Below are 22,226 nucleotides of genomic sequence, written 5' to 3'. Positions count from 1 at the left end.
GGCTGCACCCACTGTCCAATCTGTCCCAGTGAGATAAACCAGTTGGAAATGCAGAAATCACCCGTCTTCTGCATCAATCACACTGGGAGCTGCAGTCTGGAGCTGTTCCTATTTGGCCATCTTGGAACCAAAGAAATCACAGCCTTTCTTAAGATTCTTTTAACTCACTCTGTTTAAAGACAGCTCAGTAAATAGGTCTCAGAAGTAGCTTTATGAATAATAATTTTTTTAGGAAATAAAAGGAGAGAGGGCCTAAGACACCAGGATTTGCTCGTTGTTGTTTCTCTCTTAGCTTTTATTTCTATTTACCAGGTCTAAAGTTTTCTGCTATCCATACCTCATCCTCATCAGTATGACTAATGTTTTCCTGTGCAACCTTATTTAGTGAGCTTATGAGATGATATGGATATTTCTAAAATGCTTTAAGAGCCTGAGAAGAAAATTACTGTACCAAACTAAGCTTGATGGCAAGATGTAATAATAAAAATTACTTCCTTTGAGCACTCTCTGGCCCCTTGGGCCATGTTGTAAAGGATTCAGGAAGTGGGCCTCCTAGAAGCCAAAGGCTCACTGAGTACTTTCTGGTGAAGAGAAGTGTGTTCTCCCTCGTGCTCTTCTTTCCTTAAGCAATGAGAGTGTTGTTACTCTGTCAATGCACTACATTTCCAGGAGACAGATTTTAAAGAGCCATGAGAAAATGCTTGTGTGGATGAGATTATGGTTATATGACTAGCAAGGCAATGAAGATGTACTACGAAGAGGAGATCCATAGCAATGAAACCACTTGGATTCTATCTAGTTCCTTGATCCTGACCAGTCACATTTCCTCTCTTGATGTAAATTTCTACATCAGTGCAAGTGGTATGTAGAATAGAGCAAGTGTGGAAATTGGTTGTCCTCAGACACATTTTGTTGGCTTTCACAGTGCTGCTTTCTTCCCTTCCCTTTCTTTTCTTTTTTTTAAGACAAGGTCTACCTATGTCACCTATGCTGGAGTTCAATGGCATGATTACAGCTCAATGCAGCCTCAAACTCTGGAGCTCAAGCAATCCTCCCCTCTCAGCCTCCCAAGTAGCTGGGACCACAGGTATGTGTCACCATGCCTTGCTAATTATTTTATAAAAACTTTTTTTAGAGGCAGGGGTCTCATTATGTTGCCCAGGCTAGTCTCAAATTCCTGGGCTCAAGCAGTCCTCCTGCCTCAGCCTCCCAAAGTTGCTAGGATTATAGACATGAGCCATTGCACCTGGCCTTCTTTGTTTTCTTTTTTCCCTTCTCTTTCTTATTTTTTTCTGTTTCCCTTATTAAATGTAAATCAAAATTTAAATGTTGGGAAATCTCACATAAAAATTAATATTCATATTCTTTTAGGAAATGAAGAGGTATGGTAGTGCCAGAGTTGTTTTCTATGTGGTGGCTTCCTCTCATTTAGAAAGGGCACTCCCATTTCTGAGTAGTCTCTATCACTCCCCACTAACTCCTAACACTAACACTTAGGGTCACTTTTATTTATCACTGCAGTGTTGTTTATCTTGTATAGAGAAATATTCTTTACCTGTATCTCCACAAACAGAGTTAAAATAAAAGACTATAAAGTCTGCATTTAAAAGTGGGGGAGAGTAACAGAGACACAGGAGTCTGTGCAACAGAGTGAGACTCCATCTCAACAAAAAAAAAAAAAAAAAAAAAAAATCAATGAATCCAGGAGCTGGTTTTTGAAAAGATCAACAAAATTGATAGACTGCTAGCAAGACTAATAAAGAAGAAAAGAGAAAAGAATCAAATAGACACAATAAAAAATGATAAAGGGGATATCACCACCAACCCCACAGAAATACAAACTATCACCAGGGAATACTATAAACACCTCTATGCAAATAAACTAGAAAACCTAGAAGAAATGCATAATTTCTTGGACACTTACACTCTCCCAGGACTAAACCAGAAAGAAGTTGAAACCCTGAATAGACCAATAGCAGGCTCTGAAATTGAGGCAATAATTAATAGCCTACCAACCAAAAAAAGTCCAGGACCAGACGGATTCACAGCCGAATTCTACCAGAGGTTCAAGGAGGAGTTGGTACTATTCCTTCTGAAACTATTCCAATCAATAGAAAAAGAGGGAATCCTCCCTAACTCATTTTACGAGGCCAACATCATCCTGATACCAAAGCCTGATAGAGATACAACACAGAAAGAGAATTTTAGACCAATATCCCTGATGAACATTGATGCAAAAATCCTCAATAAAATACTGGCAAACCAAATCCAGCAGCACATCAAAAAGTTTATCCACCACGATCAAGTGGGCTTCATCCCTGGGATGCAAGGCTGGTTCAACATTTGCAAATCAATAACCGTAATCCAGCATATAAACAGAACCAAAGACAAAAACCACATGATTATCTCAATAGATGCAGAAAAGGCCTTTGACAAAATTCAACAGCCCTTCATGCTAAAAACTCTCAATAAATTCAGTACTGATGGAACATATCACAAAATTCTAAGAGCTATTTATGACAAACCCACAGCTGATATACTGAATGGGCAAAAACTGGAAACATTCCCTTTGAAAACTGGCACAAGACAGGGAGCCCTTCTCACCACTCCTATTCAACATAGTGTTGGAAGTTCTGGCCAGGGCAATCAGGCAAGAGAAAGAAATCAAGGGTATTCAGTTAGGAAAAGAAGTCAAATTGTCCCTGTTTGCAGATGACATGATTGTATATTTAGAATACCCCATAGTCTCAGTCTAAAATCTCGTTAAGCTGATAAGCAACTTCAGCAAAGTCTCAGGATACAAAATCAATATGCAAAAATCACAAGCATTCTTATACACCAGTAACAGACAAACAGAGAGTCAAAACATGAATGAACTCCCATTCACAATAGCTTCAAAGAGAACAAAATACCTAGGAATCCAACTTACAAGGGGAGTAAAAGATCTCTTGAAAGAGTACTACAAACCACTGCTCAGTGAAATAAAAGAGGACACAAACAAATGGAAGAACATACCATGCTCATGGATAGGAAGAATCAATATTGTGAAAATTGCCATACTGCCCAAAGTAATTTATAGATTCAATGCCATCCCCATTAAGCTATCAATGACTTTCTTCACAGAATTGGAAAAAACTGCTTTAAAGTTCATACGGAACCAAAAAAGACCTCGCATTGCCAAGACTATCCTAAGCCAAAAGAACAAAGCTGGAGGCATCACGCTACCTGACTTCAAACTATACTACAAGGCTACAGTAACCAAAACAGCATGGTACTGGTACCAAAACAGAGATATAGACCAATGGAACAGAACAGAGTCCTCAGAAATAATACCACACATCTACAACCATCTGATCTTTGACAAACCTGAGAGAAACAAGAAATGGGGAAAGGATTCTCTATTTAATAAATGGTGCTGGGAAAATTGGCTAGCCATAAGTAGAAAGCTGAAACTGGATCCTTTCTTTACTCCTTATACAAAAACTAATTCAAGATGGATTAGAGTCTTAAATGTTAGACCTAAAACCATAAAAACTCTAGAAGAAAACCTAGGTAATACCATTCAGGACATAGGCGTGGGCAAGGACTTCATGTCTAAAACACCAAAAGCAATGGCAACAAAAGCCAAAATTGGCAAATGGGATCTGACTAAACTAAAGAGTTTCTGCACAGCAAAAGAAACTACCATCAGAGTGAACAGGCAACCTACAGAATGGGAGAACATTTTTGCAATCTACTCATCTGACAAAGGGCTAATATTCAGAACCTATAAAGAACTCAATCAAATTTACAAGAAAAAAACAAACAACCCTATCAAAAAAGTGGGCAAAGGATATGAACAGACACTTCTCAAAAGAAGACATTCATACAGCCAACAGACACATGAAAAAATGCTCATCATCACTGGCCATCAGAGAAATGCAAATCAAAACCACAATGAGATACCATCTCACACCAGTTAGAATGGCGATCATTCAAAAGTCAGGAAACAACAGGTGCTGGAGAGGATGTGGAGAAATAGGAACACTTTTACACTGTTGGTGGGACTGTAAACTAGTTCAACCATTGTGGATAACAGTATGGCGATTCCTCAAGGATCTAGAACTAGAAATACTATTTGACCCAGCCATCCCATATACCCAAGGGATTGTAAGTCATGCTGCTATAAAGACACATGCATACGTATGTTTATTGCGGCACTATTCACAATAGCAATGACTTGGAATCAACCCAAATGTCCATCATTGACAGACTAGATTAAGAAAATGTGGCACATATACACCATGGAATACTATGCAGCCATAAAAAAGGATGAGTTCGTGTCCTTTGTAGGAATATGGATGCAACTTGAAACCATCATTCTCAGCAAACTATCGCAAGAACAGAAAACCAAATACCGCATGTTCTCACTCATAGGTGGGAACCAAACAATGAGATCACTTGGACACAGGAAGCGGAGCATCACACACTGGGTCCTATTGTGGGGAGGGGGTGGGGGGAGTGATAGCGTTAGGAGCTATACCTAATGTAAATGACGAGTTAATGGGTACAGCACACCAACATGGCACATGTATACATATGTAACAAACCTGCACATTGTGCACATGTACCCTAGAACTTGAAGTATAATAATAAAAAAAAAAGCTGCCTCTATAGCATAAAAGTTCAAAGTCATGCCGGAAGTAATGATGTAGAAACTGTAGCACGTTATCCAGAAGATTGAGATAAGATTATTGATGAAGATGGCTATGCTAAGCAGTAGATTTTCAGTGGAAATAAAACAACTTTCTATTTGGAAAAGATGCCATTGAGAACATTTGTAACTAGAGAGAAGTCAATACCTGACTTCAAAGGACAGGCTGACCCTCTTCTTAGGGGCTAATGTAAGTGAAGACTCTACGTTGAAGCCAGTGCTCATTGACCATTCTGAAAACCTTAGCACATTAAAAGTTATGCTAAATCAACACTAACTCTACTCTATATATGAGACAACAAAGCCTGGAGGACAGCACATGTGTTTACAGCACGGTTTAGTAAATATTTTAAGCCTACGGTTGAGACCTACTTCTCAGGAAAAAAGATTCTTTTCAAAATATTACTGTTCGTTGACAATGTACCTGTTAACCCAAGAATTCTGATGGATGTGCTCAAGGATATTGATGTAGTTTTCATGCCTGCTAACATCACATTGTTTTTATAGCCCGTGGATCAAGAAGTAACTTTTATGTTCAAATTTTAATATTTAAGATATACATTTTCTAAGGCAATAGCTACTATAAATAATGATTCTTCTGATACCTCTGAACAAAGTAAATTGAAAACCTTCTGGAAAGGATTTGCCATTCTAGATATCATTAAGAACATTCATTATTCATGGAAGGAGGCCAAAATAGCAGCCTTAACAGGAGTTTGGAAAAAGTTTATTCTAATCCTCATAGATGACTGTGAGGGGTTTGGGACTTTAGACCTTCTCTTGTTCTCCTCACACTACTCTTCCAGTAAGATGCAAGAGGGTTATACAGGAAAGGTCAGCTTGACATCTACTATATGATTTTTTTAAACTTTTCCTACAAATCCATCAGAAACTGTAAAGACGTAGCAATTTCCCTTGGTATTGTATTTAATTTACTCAGTATGCCCTTAAGTGGAAAATTTGAGCAGTGTCCAATTTTGCTGTGATTATTGATCTGGCTAATTCCTTTACAATAGTATATTATGACGGTTTTGCCGGTGTAGCAAATCTGGTTTCCTCTCAAAGGATATTCCCATAAGTGGGTACTTTCCTAATAGCATTCATTTTCCACACAGCCACATACTTCAGGAAAAGTTATCCATGTTGCCAGGGTCAGGGCATGAATCTACAATTGAGCTAATCCAATTCTGGTCATCTTTTTCATTTTCAAAGACTGATACAGAAACACACATAAGTCAAAATGTTCTGAGACATGACTAGAAATATGCTAGGAAGTTTCAGGAAATTTTCTTTTCTTTTTTTTTTTTTTTTTTGATACAATGAGACACACAGAAACGGGGTGACATAGCTCTTGTTTATCTGCTGGACACTGTTATGAAGATATGATTCCTGGAGCTGCTGCAGCTATCTTGTAAGCATGAGAAGAGCTGGTTATAAGAAAAGGCACATTTTCTAGAAGTAACAGCGTTGAAAAAATATTAAAAACCTGGGTCTTGGATAACATTTTTAGTTGCTTAACTTCTGAAAATCGTGTAATGAGAAAGAGACAGAGACATACACACACACACACACACACAAACACACACACACACACACAGAAATTCCCTCTTATTTAATTCAATTGAGTTGAGCATTTTTCTTGAGGAAAAACTCATATTAACTAATATCCCAAGACACTTTGCTATTGTGACATTTTCTCCGTGACTGAGACTCTTACTTCTCATCATAGAAGACTTTGTCAACAATTATTCTTCTCATTTTGTTTGATTTTTTTAAAGTTTAAAAATCTTAGAGGATGTAGGCGCTAAAACTAAATGTAGATGTCCTATCTCTAACAATGTCAACTTTTTTTTCCCCCAGAAATTGTGTGGTTCTAGCTATAAATGAGAATGAGTTGCGTGGTTTGTCTTTAAGAATTAAATGTTAATTTTTTTTTATTTCTTGTGAATGTTAAGCTACTGGTTTTCTATAGTTGGGCTAATACTTATTTAGAGAAATATAAATTGCAAATTTAAAAAAAAATTGCTTTGTATTTTAGTTAGTTTCCTTTTGCAGCTTCTGATACCAGGCGATATGGTGGGTGGGGAAATGTTCAGCTTGTATCTAGTCCAAATCTTGTCCTGTTCTGATTAAACACTATCTTTAAAGAAGATTTATGGAAAATGATTGTGAGTTGAGAGGAACTCTTCTCCAACACATTACCAACAGGTCAACTTCTTTATTTTTGCACATTAAGAAATAGGTCCCAGAGAGCCCTGTATAAGTGACTTGCTAAGGATCTCACCACAGTAGCAAACCTAGGGTCAAACACCCAAATTTCTTCTTCATTCTCTACTTTTATGTCCAATTTGTTTCACTCATTCCTTTAAATATTGAGTCATCCTATGGGTAACTGTGTTTTAAATCAGAAAGGGTCCACTCATTCTGCTTTTCCTTAAGTACTTGCAGATGGCCAGTGTCAGTTTCCATGACACTAAGAATGCAGACATGTAAATGTGTTTGACCTCATGCAAAGCCTTTTGTATTTTTGAAAAGTGACAGCCGAATTACTCTGAGTGAAGGCCAAGTACTAGCACCACAGAGTGAAAGAAGATTGCTGCATTTAGTTTTGCCTAGTTTATGCTTATAAGTGAAGTAGCAAACCTAAGCATTTATCCAGATAAATTTAAGCCAAAAAATATATCTGGGTTTCATGTTTTTTGATATCAGAGACCTAGAGTTTTTGTTTGCACCTTCAGTGTCATGTGTTAATATAGTCCTGGATTTAGGGGTGTGCTCAAATCTTCCTGGAAGAACCATTTTTGGGGTCCTTTTGAAATTGAGCAAAAGTCTGAGGACATTAGCCAGGTTAGGGTTAGTGTATGGCACAGGAAACAGGGTCCGGCAATGTGATTGCTGAGCTCCAGGCACAACTCTTGAGCCTGGGCTATTCAGTTTCAGTTTGATTCTCCACCAGTTCAGGTTTCATGGAGGTCCCAGTCAGCCCTTAGAAGCAGCTGCTGCACTCAGAAAAGAAAGAGGTTTACTTCTGACCTTCTATGATCTCTTCCTCTGATCTACTGATTAATTACTCCATCTAAAAACCCACGTAACATTCCATCATTACCTCATTTGCCTAGGGTTCAGTTTTCTTTAAAAGGAGTGAGGTGAAAAAAAAGGTTATGGGGGACAATGTGAGTATCAGTTAATTAAATCGTACACATATTTAACATTGAGATCCTAGAGCAACCTAATTTAAGCTTTCATTTGTTCGAACGGATAGGATGTTCATTAAGTTTCAAGAGGTTCTTTGAATTTCACCAGAGGTTCAATTTCGTCGTCTAGAGATGTCTGTGTTGAATCCCATCTTGGCAACTGTTGTGACAGCTTGATGACCAAAACTAATGAATGTGGAGTATTGGAGGGGGAGTTGGAGTACGAAGTAGTGGTTCTGGCCTCTGAGATGTAACCCCGTTTGAAATGTTTATTGTCTAGAACGGCAATTTTCCTCCACAAAATAATCTTTCAATAATTTGTAATGAAGCACATCACCATGTGTTATTTGGTCAAAGTAGACCTTAATAATTTGAGTTTATTTTGATGTAAGGTTAAAAAAATGCCCTTTGACTTTGATGGCTAATAGTGTTTTCCTCTTTCTTTCGTAGTTATGTGGTAAAGACATTGGTAGGACAGAGGAAGACAAGAAAGTTCCACATTGTATTGTTTCTTTCCTGTTCCCTGAGATGAAGGTTGCAATTATTTGGTTCTAGCTATAAATGAGAATGAGTTGAATGGTTTGTCTTTAAGAATTAAATCTTACTTTTTTTTATTTCTTGTGAATGTTAAGCTACCGATTTTCTATAGTTGTGCTAATACTTATTTAGAGAAATATAAAATACAAATTTAAAAAAAATTGCTTTGTATTTTAGTCAGTTTCCTTTTGCAGCTTCTGATACCAGGCGATATGGTGGGAGGGGAAATGTTCAGCTTGTCTCTAGTCCACATCTTGTCCTGTTCTAATTAAACACTATCTTTAAAGAAGATTTATGGAAAATGATTGTGAGTTGAGAAAAAAAGAATAGGAAATATTTATCTTTGATATTCATAACTAGGGTCTGTGGGGAGTGTCATGGCATCTCTAGCACCTTAAGTGAACTTGGTTGGGCTTAACAGATTTTTTATTCTCTTTGATAATGTGCCTGATCATCTCTTCTTGAAAGAGAATCAAGCCTTAGCTTGATCATGCCGAGTATCCTGTTGGATGCATTTCTCTTTACTTTGTATACAATTCCTTTAGTTAGGGTTCATTAAATCTTTTAAGGAACTAGATGCCATTGAATATATTGCTACATAAGTGTGTTCTTAGTTCCTCCCTCCTTCTCTCCCTTTATCCTTCCCTTTTCTTCCTTCCTTCCCATTCCTTCACTCCTCATTCATTTTTATCGAGTGTCTCCTATTTGTAAGGTACCAGGATCTGTGCCATCAAAGATAAATAAACTCAAGAAGCCCATGGTCTACTTAGAAAAATAACATTTGTATTTGTAAGTACAATGTTGTGTGGAATGTGATATGGGCCATGGAAGAAGTGTGAAGGCCAACAGAAGTGTGGGAGGATGGAAAGGACTCTTCAAGTGGAAGCCATCAGGGAAGTCTTCATATCTTTGCTTAGAAGCCTAGAAGTTTGTTTTTGAGAAAAATAAATTGACTTAAATGAGAAATACACAAGACGCTAGACTTCAATATCCTGATTGTCTAAGAACAACTTGTTCTCCTCCTCCTACTTGTGTTTTTAAAGGAATTTTTGATTTGTTTTTCTCTTATTCAGACCAAACCACTATGAATGCATTTAATCTGTGTGTACAGGAATTTGTTTTACTGTCGTTTTTTTCTACCATCAATATTCACTGACATCTATAAAATCAATTCCAGAAATTCTAATGAAATACTTTTTAAGAATTTTCTCATCATCCCAGAATTTCTGTTAACTAAAACAAAGAATTTTGGAGCCACAGTGAACTTGAGAGATTATTATCCAGGATAACTGCTTCACTTCACAGATAAAGAAACTGAGACCCCAAAAGACAAAGTGACCTGGGTCTCTTATATAAAGCAAAGATTAGAACCACGTTTCTCTGTCTGTGCTTTCTACTCTACTATCTTTTGTCTCTTTTATAAGCTAATATAATTTAAGTTAAACTAGCATAAGTAGTATATGACAGAGAACCAAGAAAACAGCTGGCAGTAGGAAGATGATTTAGAATTGCTTTTACTGTGGATGAGGTAGGCTATTTTCACAGAAGTAGCTTCCTTTCTTATTTCTTTCTTTCCTTATGTCCACCCTTCCACATCATTGCCACAACTTGTGAAATAAAGGCTATTCTTGTCACCTTAATGATACCCAACTAGACAAACTTGCCTCTTAGTATGGTTGAGTGTTGCCCATGCTCATACTTCTCATTTTATTCAAGGTCTAAATGTAGATATTGCAAGTTTCTTTTTTAGGGTTTATTTCATTAAGCTCATGGTTACACCTAGAATAGGTGCATACAATTTTTCTCTCTGTCTCTTTATGTATGTGTGAGCATGTGTGTATATACACACATGTACATATACATATGTAACATGTATATATTTTTAATTAGTTCACAGAGCATAATTGCTTCATCTCACAAATGTATTGAGCAGCTATTTTCTAAAATAATAGCATTATTCAGAAATGGATTTATACTCACCAACAGACATCAGATTAGGATGCATGCTGTAGCTTGGTGATGCAACTGTAAAATATCTAGGCAGAATAAGGAATGGGCATAAAACAAACATAGAATTTGGAATTTCTATTTTTGTGTCAGAAATACTTTCTGTTTCTGCTGCTCTAAAAAGTCTCTGATGATGGTTTAGAGATATAAAGAGTAACTGGGTCCACTCTTATGATGTTTAAAGAGGCCTTGGCCTAGGGAATGTATTCAGTATTTAGCTGAGAAATTTTAATTTAGTAAAATGTAATAAATTTATTCCAGAACTCAAACAGTACCAACTGAGTATCTAATATATGCATGGAACTGTTAGTAGGCTGTGGTAATTTTGCTAACTACAAAGAAATAAAGTCTTCCTCAAGGATAAAACATCTATATATAGTTGTGAGAAAATATCAAACTAAGCTCTGACTTTTGGAAAACATAAGTTACAGTGATGCTCAGTACCTAATGTGTACTTACAAAGTGCTTCTTGTTTTGCTTTTTATCGGCTTTAATCTACTCTGTACCAAGGTGGTTGGTTTATTCTGTATGACTTATAGTTAGCAATCTGTACTGTGGCCCAAATTGTCCACTCTAATCAACCACTTCTGAAGATTCTCAAATCTTGACCTTTTCTTTTATCTATAGTCTGTGGAGACTACGTAAGTCTAAATTTTCTATTTATTAAATATTTCCCTTCTCCTAGACCCCAGCTTAGCTTGTCTGCTATTTCCAGCCTAACCTACTAACTTCATTTTAATTTACTGAACCTATTACTCTTTGAAAGATAGTTCTGCTGTGCCTCTAACTTAATAGTTGGAATTCCTAGAAAAAGTGGGTAAATTTCTGGACACATGGAACCTACCAAGATAGAGTCAGGAAGAAATAGAAAACCCAAATGGACCGATAATGAGCAACAAGATTGAAGCTGTAATATAAAGGATCAGTTGGGCAAGGTGCCTCATACCTGTAATCCCAGAACTTTGGGAGGCTGAAGCAGGTGGATCACTTGAGCTCAGGAGTTCGAGACCAGCCTGGGCAATTTGGTGAGACTCTGTCTCTACTAAAATTGCAAAACAATAGCTGGGTAAGGTAGTGCATGTCTGTGGCCCCAGGTACTTGGAAGGCTGAGTTGGGAGATTTACTTGAGCCCAGTAGACAAAAGTTGCAGTGAGATTGCACCACTGCACTCTAGCATGGGTGTCAGAGCAAGACCCTGTCTCAAAAAAATTTTTTAAGACTCTCAGCAAGGAAAAGCCCAGGAACCAATGGATTCATTGCTGAATTCTACCAAACATGTAAATAATTAATAGCAATCTGACTCAAACTATTAAAATTGAAGAGGAGAGAATGCTTCTGAATTCATTCCACAAGGCTTGCATTGCCCTGATGTCGAAACCAGATACAAACAAAATGAAAAAAAGAAAACTACAGGCTAATATCATTTATGTACATGGAAGCAAAAGTCTTCAACAACATACTAGCAAACCAAGTTCAACAGCATATTAAAAAGATCATTCACTGTGATGAAATGGGATTCATCCCATAGATGCAAGGATGGTTCAACTTATGTAAATCAACAAATATGATATATTACAGAATTATGGACAAAATCCATATGATCATTTTTAAAAGATGCTAAAAAACGTTCCATAAAATTTAACATCCCTTCATGCTAAAAACTCTCAACAAATTGAGTATAGAAGGAAAATACCTCAAAGGCCATATATGACAAACTCACAGCTAATATACTGAATAGGAAAAAAATTGACAGCCGTTCCGCTAAGATCTGAAATAAGACAAAAATACCTAATTTCACCACTTCTATTCAACATTGTGTTGTAAGTCCCCGCCAGAGCAATTGGGCAAGAGAAAGAAAGAAAGAGCATCTAAATTAGAAAGGAAGAAGTCAAATTATCTGTGTTTGAAGACAACATAATCTTACATTTAGAAAAACCTACAGACCCCACCAAAGAAAAAACAAACAAAAAACAACAACAACAACAACAAAATTGTAGAACTGATAAATTCAGTAAAGTTGCAGGATATAAAATCAAACAAAAATTAGTAGCATCTCTATAAATTAATAGTAATCAATCTGAAAAAGAAATCAAGAAATGAATCCCATTTACAATAGCATGAAAAAAATAGAATACCTAGGAATAAATTTGGCCAAAATAGTTAAAGATCTTTATGAACAAAACTATATAACAGTGAAGAAAGATATCAAAGAGGACCTACACACAGAAACAAAGATATCCCATGTTCATGGGTTAAAAGAATTATTGTTAGAATGTCTATACTACTCAAAGTAACCTAAAGAGTCAATGCATTCTCTATTAAAATACCAATAACGTTCTTTACAGAAATAGAAAAAGATTCTAAAATGTATATGGAACCACAAAAGACCTAAATAACTAAAGCAGTCCTGAGCAAAAAGAACAAATCTGGAGGAATCACATTAATTGACTTCAAATTATACTACGAAAGTATAGTAATCAAAACATCATGGTGCTGGCATAAAAACAGACATATAGACCAATGGATCAGAATAGAGAATCCAGAAATATATCTACATGCTTATACCTAACTCATTTATGACAAAGTTTCAAGATCATGTATGAAAGAAAAGGCAGTCTCTTTAATAAATGGTGCTGGGAACCTGGATATCCATATGCCCATGAATGAAAGTAGATCCCCATCTTTCACCATATTAAAAAAATCAATTCAAAATAGATGAAAGACTTAAATTTAAGCCCTAAACTGTTAAAATACTAGAAAAAAGCATTGGGGAAGTACTACAGGACATTTGTCTGGACAAAAAGTTGTTTTGGGTAACACCTCAAAAGCACAGGCAACAAAATCAAAAGTAGGCACATAGGATTACATCAAACTCAAAACAAGAACATAACCAATATTGTAAAAGAATGAAATTGTTTGCTTACTCTTCTGCACAGCAAAAGAAACCATCCTTTTTTGCTCTCCTTTGCAGGAAAGAAAAAAATCAAAATGAAGAGAGAATGTACAGAATGTGGGAGAATATTTGTAAACTGTCCATCTTACAAAGGACTAATACCCAGAATATATAAGGAACTCAAACAATAGCAAATAATAGCAGCAATCTAATTAAAAATGGAAGACCTGAATATACATTTCTCAAAATAAGGCATACAAATGGCCAACAGGTATATTTTAAAAATGTCAGGCATCGTTAATCATCAAGGAAATGCAAATCAAAATCCCATGGAGATACCATCTCACCCAAGTTAGAATGGCTGTTGTCAAAAAGGCAAAGTAGCAGCAAAAGTTAGCAAGGATGCCAGAAAATGAGAACACTCATACACTGTTGGTGGAAATGTAGATGAGTACAGCCCTTAAGGAAAACAGTATGGAGGTTCCTCAAAAAAAGTGAAAATACAGCTACGAGACGATTCAGTAATCCCACTGCTGGGTATATATCCAAAAGAAAGGAAATCAGTATATCATAGAGATATATGCAGTCCCATGATTATTGTAGCACAGTCAACCTAAGTGTCTATCAATAGATGAATGGATGAAGTATTTTAGTCTTTGTGGTGTAGGGTTTTGTGTGTTTGCTGGGGCATATCTTCAACATTAAGGCAGCCTGCATGTTGGCCTTAGCCTTTACTTCCTGCTTGCACAGGTCCTCAGGCTCAGCCAAAAGAGAGAGCTGAGCAATGAGCAATCTCTCAGTTCTTTTCTGGTCATGTGCATGTCTCTGCACATTTCTGTGGTCTTCAAGATCCTTAGGAATATGTCAAAGCTTCTCAAAGCCATCTGTGGACAGCTCATTCCCTAAATCATACTGTTATATTATTATTACTTATTATTGAGGCAGGGTTTTATGAAAGCCTTCATTCCACCATTCCAGAAGTCCCAGCTGTTGCATTTTTATCTAACCCATGTAAATCACTCCTCAAGATGTCTGTGACTTCACTGCGTTCATATTACTTATATATCAGGGATTATGAATCTAAATTTCAATGAGAGTCAAGTGTGTGACACAGACGAGAAAACTGGGCCTTTGGTAAGGATCTAGGATGTGCTTGTGGGTACCATGGGTCCATTTTGGGGAACACCTCCTCTTCAGGTCTAGCCCACTAGTCTCCGTTTGGAAACAGGAACCAAATACTGCCAGATATTACAGTTTATCAAAAGAAATCTAGATTTTTATAAAAAGAAAATGTGGGCAATTTTTCTGCATTGGTGAAGCAAAATAGCACACTCCTGTGGGCCGGACTTCACCAGCGGGTCCTTGGTATTGTGTTCCTTATTAAAATTTGGTGATAATACATACTAGACATTGTCTCTGATTTTTTTTGTTTGTTTTCTGTAGAAAATAGTCACATGATTTTCTTCATAACTGCCTTCTTTTGTAATGTGAGGAAGCTTTGTTATAAACCTCATAATATTTTTGTTTCTAGCTCATTTTGAATAAGAAGCAATCTATCCTTCTGGAGCTTTCTGACAGGAGGCATGAATTGCTTCTAGATAACTTCCTCTTCCCAACTTCTATCTCCAGGTCTCTCAATACTATTTGGATGTGTGGTCTTGGGCAAGATTCTGTGTGTCTTCATCAACCAAAATTTTACAGGATATAAATCTGCAAGAGGTTAGCAAATGGAAGAAGTTGATCTGATTCTGAAGTCTTGAGTATGAGGTTTTTGTAGTTCTCTGCCATTTTCAGGCAAAGGTCTCCTTTTGGAAATATTCAGTTTTCAACTGCAGACATAACAAAGGCCCATGTCTGTTGCAAAGTACAATACAATTAGCAGGGAGGATCAGAATTTTTTTTCATCTTCAAACATTTAAACCATCTTAAACCTGACAGAAATGTTTTCTGGGCCCCTCTCAGTTGCTCATTGTAGAGTATGAGAAACTTTGTGCTTTGTTTGCCTAACTCAAAAATGGCAATTTGCCCTGAAACTTTGTAAGTGTTCTGTAAAGATAAGTATCTTTTTTTTTTTTTTTTTTTTTTTTTTTTTACATTCTGGGCAAACTTAACATGAGGTTGTGTTTAGCCTACCTTGCCTAGGGTAGGGAATCCTTGTGCATAAATCTTTTTTAATTGTGTTTTTCCTTCCTGTGGTCTGTACCATTGTTCTTTGTCAAATCTTCTCTAATGCTCTAATAAGGCATTATAAAATGGAAATTACTCCCAGTTATTTTCTTCATCAGAAACTTATGCTTTTCTCTCCAGAATGTATAGCTTTAATGCTAAAGTAATATTTCTCTCTGGCTGGCCCAGAATTAAGCCCTAAGAAAATATATTGCCAGAAAGTCAAATATAGCTTGGCAGTGCAGCACATATGCACCCATTCTGAAAGAGCAGAGAGAAATTTATTTTTCAACTTAGTTCTCTCCTAGTACTCACTGGCAAAGATCAGTTGGATGTTAATATCTATTGATTTTGAAATTGGTAGGAAAAGAGAAAATGAAATGTTCGAGGAATAAAAGAGTGAGTTTGAGGAACAAAAATATCTATTTAATTTGTGAACGGGATAATTATAGGTTAGATAAAATATCTGCCTTTCTGAATGTGAGAGGAGCCAGAAAATTTTCTAACTTCTAGAATTATAAATTGGATATCTGAAAGAGACAGGCTAACAAAGAAATATCTTATTCTCCCAAATAAGCACCATTTTCTATGAGAAAACTCAATGTGTCAAGTAGTAACTCAATGTGTCAAGTGAGTGTGAAGACAAGCCACAGACTGGGAGAAAATATTTGCAAATGGCACATTTGATAAAGAATTGTTATGCAAAATATACAGAGAACTCTTAAAACTCAACAATAAAAACATGAACAACCTTATTTTAAACTGCACAAAAACCTAAACAGAAAACTCACCAAAGAAAATATACAGATGGTATATAAGTTTATTAAAATATGCACAACATCCTATATCATTAGGGAATTGCAAATTAAAACAACAGTGAGATACCACTACATACCTATTAGGATGGCCCAAATCTGGAACTCACATTACCCAATGCTGACAAGAATGTGGAATAACAGGAACTCTCATTCAGTGCTGCTAGGAATGCAAAATGATGCCTTGGAAGTACCCAACAGGAAAGCTCATTCATTGCTGGTAGGAATGTAAAGTGGTACTTCGGAAGATTGGCAGTTTAACACACAATTCAGCCGTTGTACTTCTTGATATATATCCACAGAAGTTGAAAATTCTTACTAAAACTTTGCACATGATTGTGTATAGCAGATTTGTTCATATTTGCCAAAACTTAGAAGCAACCAAGATGTCTCCTAGTAGGTGAATTGATAAATAAACTGTGTTACATCCAGGCAATTGAATATTATTCAGTATTAAAAAGAAATGAGCTGTCAAGGCATGGAAAGGCATAGAGTAATCTTAAATGCATATTACTAAGTGAAAGAAGCCAATTCAAAACAACTGCATATTGTATAATTCCAACTGTATGACTTCTAGAAAAGGCAAACTATGGAGACATTAAAAAGATCTAGGGTTTAAAGGGAGGGTGGAATGAATAGGCAGAGCACAGAAGATTTTTAGGGCAGTGAAACTAGTGCGTATGTTACCATTGTAGATACATGTCATTATAAATTTGTTTAAATCCATACAATGTACATCACTGAGAGTGAACCCTAATGTAAACAATGAACTTTGGGTGATAATGATGTCAGTATAGGCTCATCAGCTATAACGAATGTACCATTCTGGTGGGGGACATTGATAGTGGGATAGTGGGGAGGCTTTGGGAAGGGGATAGGTCGGAGGTATATGCAAACTGTACTTTCTGCTCAATTGTGCTGTGGACTTAAAACTGCTCTAAAAAGCCTATTTAAAAAAAAACAGCTTGATGTGTAGCACAAGGCCATGTTGTTATGTTAAATTTTTTAAAGGAAATTATCAAGATTGCAAAAATTATCAAAAAACTTGTTTGTATCTTTGTTCCAAATTGATTTGTGTTAAGGTTCAGTGAAAACTAAAATAGTAAACATAGTCGAGCAAATGGGCAGGAATTATGAGCATATTCTGAATGCTAAAGACACAAAGTTCTTCTCCCATGTGGTATTTGAAAAGGTTCCTCTTCTTTCCATCTTTAAATGTGAGTGCATTCATCATTCTCTTTTATTTCTTCACATTTTCCATCCATGTATTTTTTATAAAGGTAGTGGAGCCAAGAACAAAAGCATTAATCTATTGGTAGACTGATGTGGGACAATTAATTAAATCTTTAGGATCAATTTCTCAAACCTCACACTCAATGGTGGGTTCTCTATATCACTGATGTTTTCAAGGTTTAGACCTGCCTATCTAAAAGGTTTTTAAAAATATGTCCAGCTTCAGGTTATATTCAGTGCTATCACAATGGGAAAGTAATTCTAGATGAGGACATTAAAAAATCTCCTTTGAACGCCTAATTTCATTCCTTTAGTTGATCAGAAGCCTGTTAGTAATTTTTTTAATAACTCAGAGGCAGCAGCGTTGTATGAAGTTTATACGACCCCTTACCTCATTATTTTCTAAGTTAGAATTATACCAGCGTGTTTCTTTCTGACTCTAGGATGAAGTATGTTTGCTACTTCTCTCAGACCTGCCCTATCTGTCACTCTGGTTATATTTGAGTCCTGGGGTCTGGGAAGTACATTCCTGATATATTCAGAGTCAGCCAGTCTGTAACAAAGGATGAGATCCATTCCAAGGTCAAATGTTTTGATGTCTTGATGTGTTTTCTTCTCCAGAATAAAGAGGATAAAACAGGCTTGGGAAAATTCTAGCCTCTAGGGTTTTACAAACTGTACCCAGACTGGGAAGGAAGCACTATTTTTACAATGCTTCCATATTGGATCACTTTTGCATGGTTCAAAGTTGCATGGTTTCTAAAGTTTCAAACTTTAGAAAACTTAAACTCTGGTTACGAATTGTCTTCATGTTTATGGGAGGCTTTCTGCTCAATCGTAGTTGAAGTCTTGGTTGTATTTCTCTCATCTGTGAGGCAGCTCCTCTGTAAGCGCAGAAGCCTGCAGTGGTCAGCACTCAGATACTGGTGCTTTCATGAGAGTTTTTTGGCCTCTCCCTGGAATGGTACAAGATTTTACAATTGGTAGTGTTATAGCCAAAATCTGCTTATCAAAATAACTACAGAAAATCTTGGATAAATGACTTCCTTACTATGTTGAGTATCTTTGTTCATCTATGACTTGATATATACAGTTGCTGACGATCATCCATGGAATAGATAAGAGCTGGAAAAATACATGGAAATGTTTACCTAGCTCACAAGAGGAAAAGGTGGCCAAACGTTTACTAGCTACAGAGCATATTAGGACTCCCATTTTCCTAGCAACTCAGTCCTGCACCAATATTTAAAACTGTTTATAAAGTGTTTAAAATTTAAAAATGTTTAAATAGAATCATCCAGGGACTAGAAGAGGGAGGAGGAATGTAAGGGGTTTTATGGTGAAAAAAGACATATTTTTGTTAGTTCTTCACTCTGTGAATAAACTAAATTATTTTCGAGTATTTCATTTTTAGCATCTGAAGTATCCTTTCATGCATGTCACCGAATCATCCTGTATTTTGAATCAAACACTTTGAGTAACTTGAAAAGTGATGTAGAAACAAAATCTTAGCTCCTTTCCCAACTCTTAATATTTTTATCTTGGTTCCTGGTTAGACTCTTGCCCTAAGTGCCTAAAATCCAAGGAAATACCCCCTAACCCAACATTCTGCTTAAATGTGTTTGCCATTGACCAATTTATGTATGGTTGAGCCCACTCAAGGCAGTTGCTCCCCTTTCTTCCCCTTATTTATATGTGTGCTGCTGAGTAGCAGAAATAAATGATGTAATTAAAATGAGGACCATATTATTTTAAATGCTCCTGAGTTAGAAAGTATATATCATATATCATTTCATTATGTGTGGCTTCATTGGACTTCATATATACTGTATTTTTATGGATCAAGAATGGTAGCAGCCCTATGTTGAACAAGTCTATTGGAGCCATTTTTCCAACAGCATGTGCTCACTTCACGTCTCTGGGTCACATTTTGGTAATTCTCACGATATTTACAATGTTTCCATCATTATTATGTTTGCTATGGTGATCTGTGATCAATGATCTTTGATGTAATGATTGTAATTTTGGGGGGATGCCACCAGCTTTGCCCTTATAAGATGACAGTGTTTAAAGGACAAAGGCATGTGTTCTGACTACTCTACCAACTGGCTATTCCCTGACTGTCTCTCTCTCTCTCTCTCTCTCTCTCTCTCTCTCTCTCTCTCTCTCCCCCTCCCTCTCTCTCTCTCTTTCTCTCTATCTCTCTCCCTCTCTCTATCTCTCTTTCTCTCTCTCTCTCCCTCTCTCTCTCTCTCTCTCCTCAAGCCTGGCTATTACATGAAACAGAATAATATTGAAAGTAGGTAACATAATAATCCTACAATGGCCTCTAAGCATTTAAGTGAAAGGAAGAGTCATATGTCTCTCACTTTAAATCAAAAGCTAGAAATGATTGTTTAGCAAGGAAGGCATGTAGAAAACCTAGATGTATTGTGCCAGTTAACCAATGTGTAAAAGCAAAGGAAAATTCTTGAAAAAAAATTAAATTTCTACCACACTGAACACCCAAGTGATAAGAAAACAGCAGCTTTATTGCTAAAGTAGAAAAATTTTTAGTGGTCTGGATAGAAGATCAAGCCAGCCACAATGTTTCCTTAAGCCAAAGTTAAATCCAGAGAAAGCCCTAACTCTGTTTAATTCTATGAAGGCTGAGACAGGTGGGGAAGCTGAAGAAGAAAAGTGGGAATCTAGCAAAGATGTGTTCATGAGACTTAAGGAAAGAAGTCATCTCCATAAAATAAAAGTTCAAGGTGATGCAGGAAGTTCTAATATAGAAGCTGCAGCAAGTTATGTAGAAGATCTAGCTAAAATGATTGATGAAGGTGGCTTTGCTAAATAGTAGGCTTTCACTGGAGAAGAAACAGCCTTATATTGTAAGATGATCATCTAAGGCTTTCATAGCTAGAGAGGGGAAGTCGATAACTGACTTAGAAGCTTCAAAGGACAGGCTGACTCTTGTTAAAGTCATCAACTGCATTAGACACTAAGTTGATGCCAATGCTCATGGACCAAAATTCCTATAACCCTTAAGAATAATGCTATATGGACTCTGCCTGTGCTTTATAAGTGGAACTACAAAGCCTAGATGACAACTCATCTGTTTATAGTACAGTTATTGAACATTTTAAGTCTACTGTTAAGACCTGCTCAGAAAAAGAGATTCCTTTCAAAATATTACTGTGCATTGACAATGCACCTGTTCACCCAAGAGCTCTGATGGAGGTGTACAAGGAGATTAATGTTGTTTTCATGGCTGTTAACACAATATCCATTCTGCAGCCCATGGATCAAGGAGTAATTTTGATTTTCAAGTCTTATTATTTGAAAAATATACTTTGTAAGACTATAGTTCCCATATATAGAGACAACAATTCCTTTAATGGCAATTAAAAACCTCCTGGAAATGATTCACCATTCTAGATGACATAAAGAATATTCATAATTTATGGCAGGAGGTCAAAATAGCAACCTTAACAGGAGTGTGGAAGAAATGGATTCCAACCCCTTACTTTGAAGGGTTCAATGTAAAGTCACCAGCTGCATTAGTTCCTAGAAACTTGAGTTAAGGAAGCAACTGCAGATGTGGTAGAAATAGCAAGAGAACTAGAATTAAAATTGGGTTCTGAAGATGCGATTGAATTGCTGCAATCTCATGGTAAAACCTGAACTGATGAACAGTTGCTTCTCATGGATGAAAATAGAAAAAAGTTTCACGAGCTGGACTGCACTCCTGCTGAAGATACTGTGAACATTGTCAAAATGTCAACAAAGGATTTAGAGTATTACATAAGTTTAGTTAATAAAGCAAGGACAATTTTTGAAAGGACTCCAATTTTGAAAGAAGTTTTATGGTAAGTAAATACTATAAAAAATGCTACAGAGTTTTTTTTTTTGTAAAAGGAAGAGTTAATTGAAGATGCAGACTTGATTGTCTTACTTTTAATAAATTGCCACAGCCAGCCCAAACCTCAGGAAACACCAACCTGATTAGGCAGCAGCCATCAACAGTGAGGCAAGGCCGTCCACCAGCAAAAAGATCATGACTCTTTGAAGGTTCAGATGATTGTTAGAATTTTTTTAGCAACAAAAAATTTTTAATTAAGGTATGTGCATTTTTGGAGACATAATTCTATTGCACACTGAAAAGACTACAGTATAAACATAACTTTATATGCACTGGTAAACCAAAAATTATGGTGTGACTTGCTTAATAGGGTATTTTGCATTACTGCCATAATCTGAAACTGACCTTCCAATATATCCAAGGTATGCTTGTATAAGAAAAATGTAATATATATTTTTTCAGTTTCTGATCTGTGGATAGAGGCTTGGTGCTTCAAAAATGTTTCATTTGGATAATGCTAGGGAAAATTACATAGTACATTTCTTTTTAAAGTAGTACTGTTGTTCTCTCCCTTTTTGCTCACACAGAATATCTCTGTGAATGCAATGGATTTCCTCATTCTCAGCCAACTTTTAAGAATAGAGGTCATTTGCATAATGCTGATGTGTAGTTGCAGTTTTTTCTTTTTGGAGGCACATAGAATTCTCATTCTTTGTACACTGCTTTCCTCTTCCTCTTCTCTCTGTCACTCCCAAAGAAGATGGTCTTAATAATTTAGATCAGGGGAGTCTTCATGAGGTGGCCTCCAAAGAGCTGAGAATAGCTATGAAAGAGAACAGAGAGG

The 22,226-nt window shown here is 36.4% G+C and overlaps 1 long non-coding RNA gene across 1 annotated transcript; it reads right to left on the bottom strand.

Annotated features, from left to right (window-relative positions):
* Positions 1–17,820: 17,820 nt before the first annotated feature.
* On the bottom strand, positions 17,821–21,873 carry LOC106998891 (uncharacterized). The gene is made up of 2 exons (XR_001445470.3): positions 21,788–21,873; positions 17,821–18,494 (listed from the first exon to the last, which is right to left on the bottom strand). It is a non-coding gene; the product is annotated as an uncharacterized LOC106998891 (long non-coding RNA).
* Positions 21,874–22,226: the final 353 nt, after the last annotated feature.

Source organism: Macaca mulatta, chromosome 6 (genome assembly GCF_049350105.2).
Source record: "Macaca mulatta isolate MMU2019108-1 chromosome 6, T2T-MMU8v2.0, whole genome shotgun sequence".
Lineage (NCBI taxonomy): Eukaryota > Metazoa > Chordata > Mammalia > Primates > Cercopithecidae > Macaca > Macaca mulatta.
The sequence above is the reverse complement of the archived record's forward strand: the minus strand, read 5'-3'. Positions and strand labels throughout refer to the sequence as shown.